The following is a 3,442-nucleotide window of genomic DNA, read 5'->3' on the forward strand; positions in this document are numbered from 1 at the left end:
AATAATAATAAAAAAAAACAACCGACCAAAAAAGCCCCAAGCAATTCACATAGCCCTGGTCTCAGGTAGCTGTGGCTAAGCATGATGGAGGGACAAGGTGGCTTATAATCACAATTCACCATAATTAAAGCCTTTTTCCTAAAGAAGCTCTGAGAAAAGATCAGGACACTTAGAAAAGAACCACTCAACTTTGGGTAGATTTCAGCTTCAGCTGGGATTTTGTTGGTGGTGTTATGTGCTATTGAGTTGCCTGTGACTCATAGCAATCCTGTATACAATAGATCTGAATCCTGTCCTACCCTGAGCCAATTTCACCATCTCTGATATACCTGCCCCCATGTCCATCCTTTTGTATCCTCCATGTATCAGTTCTCAGATATTCTTTGCAGAATATTCCAAAAGATATGTCTTGGAGAAAGTACAGCCAGAGTGTTCCTCAGAGGCAAAGGTGACAAAGCTTCATACCTTGGCCATGTTGTTAAGAGAAGCTATTCCTAGAGGGACATCATGCTTGGAAAGGTCAGTAAAAGAGAGGAAGACCCTCAACCACTTGGATTAACACAGTGACTGCTGCAATGGGCTTGAGCATGTCAGAAATGATGAGAAGGGCACAGGATAGGACAGGGTTCTGATGTGTTGTTCATAGGGTTGCTAAGAGTGCTACTCCACTCCATGGCACCTAACAACAACAACAAATTAAATGAAGAAATGCTAAGTGTCTGGAAATGGAAGGACATTTGCATAGCATTCAGAACCAAAACATTTCTGACTCCAGTTCTCTGTTCCCAGAGAATCCTTAAGGTGACTTTGGATGCTTCCCTCAACTTGTTTTTCGTTTTAAACTTCTGATACTTTTGCTATCAGTACGTTATTTCCTGTTTTCTCTATTCCCTTAATTATTCCCCAATCAGTGGCTTGCTCATCCATTTGGGTCTCCATACATCAGTTCTCATATATTCTTGGCAGAATATTCCAAACTGGTGAGTTTCCTATGGTAGCTAAAGGTGTCGGAACCAACAGTTCTATGGCAGCCGGGAAAAAATGTTGAGTAAAAAGCTGGAAGGCAGTTTTACTTGTACACTGCTTAGTTCAGTGTCATGTGAAGTAAAAAGGCATATGGAACTTGATATTATGAAAATAAAAATCAAAAGAAGAAACCTGATATGACGAAACAAGAAAATCAGGCAGAGAAAAAGAATTTCAAAAGTGTTACGGTAATCACTGCAAAGTAGAACAAAGAAATGGAAACAGGAAATCAAGATTATATTGAAATCTTGAAACTAGTATTAAAATTGGGTGATTAGATTACAGAGTTACAGCTGGAAGAACACTGATACTTTGAAATGATAATCTGCTTTCTACGACAGATCTTTTTGATAATAAAAATGGAGTGTTCTATGTCAGCGTTAAAAGATTAGTAAATATACAACATATTTATTTCACAAACATTTATTTATGATCAAAGAATAAGAAAGACTGAAGAAGAACTGATGCCTTTGAAATGGTGGTATTGGTGAAGACTGGATACATCACTGATGGCTGAAAAAACAAAGAAAAATGTGTCTTGGAACAAATGCAGCTGGAGTGCTTTTTAGAGTTGAGGATGATGACATTTTTATCTCACATACTTTGGGTATGTTGTGAGGAGGGGCAAGTCTTTAGAAAAGGGCATCATGCTTGGAAAAGTGGAGGGTCAGCAAAGGAGAAGACCCTCAATGAGATGGAGTGACTGAATTAAGCACAAGGGAGATTGTCAGGAGTATGCTGGACCAGGCAGTGTTTTGTTTTGTGGTAACAAAGGGTCACTGTAAGTCAGGGGCAATATGAAGGCACCTAACAACAACAACAACAATTATTAGTAGACTATTTTAGAGGACAGATGGAAGATAAAGAAATCCTCTGTGTGAGAGTATGATTTAATTAGGGAAAGCAAGCATTTATAAAAGAGGTAAATTGGGTGAGGCTGAGGTAGATAAAAGGAGCCCTGGTGGCATCGTAGTTAAGTATTTGGTGGCTCACCAAGAGCAACAAATTGAATTCACCAGCAATTCCAAGGGAGAAAGACAGGACAATCCGTTTCCATATACATTCCCACTCTGAAAACCCTGCTTTGCAGTTCTTCCCATAGCGCTGCTTTGAGTACAAGTCAATTCACTGGGAGGGGGTTCTTAGAGAGGTAGATCACTGGTTCTTTCCCTTACTGATTTATTCTGGATACTTCATAGCCTGAAAAACATATTGAGCCTTATAAACACACCCAAATCACTAATGACAGATGGGCAGTGGCTGTGCTGTAAGAACCAAACCCAAAAACCCCTGTCAGGTTGCTTCTAGCTCCATAGCAACTGTGCAAGACAGAGCAGAACTGCCCCAGAAGCTTTCCAAGGCTGTAAATATTTACAGAAATGGACTGGCTAGTTTTTCTCCCAAAGTGAAGCTAGGAGGTTTTAACCACCAACCTTCTGGTTAGCATTTGATTACTGTAAGCACTGTATTACCATGCCTCTGCTGTTTGGCCAGGAAATAAAGCTTGGTTTTCTGCGTGGAAAACAAGAATTTTACCACTAAACCATTACTGCCCCAATGTTCTCTGGGAGGATGTTGTTGTTATGTCCCATGGAGTCAGAACCAATTCATACTCGACCCTTCACTTAGTTTTCAGAAAAAATGTTCCAAGGAGATTGTCCATCTTTCTTCCGCAGAGCACCTGGTGGGTGGATTCTAACCATATACCTTTGAGTTGGCAGTGGAACTCCTTACCACTAAGCCACCAGGGCTCCCTTTGAGACAGTTACTGTTGTTATGTGCCATGTAGTCAGGTAGGATTTAGTATGGCCCTATGAACAACAGATCTGAGCTCTGTTCTATCCTGTGAAATCCTCATCTCCTACAAACGTAAGCCTATTGCTGTAGTTAGTCATTGTGTTAATTCATCTTGCTGAGGATTTTCCTCTGCTTTGCTGACCCTCCATCTTTCCAAGCGTGATGTCTCCTCCTAGAAATAGCCCTTCCTAACAACATGCCCAAAGCATGAGAGACAAAGCTTCACCAGCCTTGCTTCTAAGGAGCACTCTAATATATCTGTTTCCATAGTAGTCAATTTTCTGGCTATGTCTTGTAGACCTCAAAAGTACTGGAAAGGAAGCTCCCATTCAATGGCAATTTCTCTTAAGATCCTGTAAAAGATGTAAAAAATCTGTTGAATATATCTGTTTGTTCTTTTGTCAACCCATGGGATATTCAGCACTCTTCTCCAGCACCACAGCTCAAAGGAATTTACTCTTCTCTTGCTATTCTTAGTCATTGTCCTGCTCTTAATGCACAGCAAGTGATTGAAAAGACCATGGCCACCACAACAAGATAAAGGTAAATAATCCAATAGAAAAATGGGCACAGGATATGAACAGGCACTTCACCGAAGACGACATTCAGATGGCTAACA

This window comes from Elephantulus edwardii, unplaced genomic scaffold (assembly GCF_000299155.1).
Source record: "Elephantulus edwardii isolate Elephantulus edwardi_28Jun2011 unplaced genomic scaffold, EleEdw1.0 scaffold00096, whole genome shotgun sequence".
NCBI lineage: Eukaryota > Metazoa > Chordata > Mammalia > Macroscelidea > Macroscelididae > Elephantulus > Elephantulus edwardii.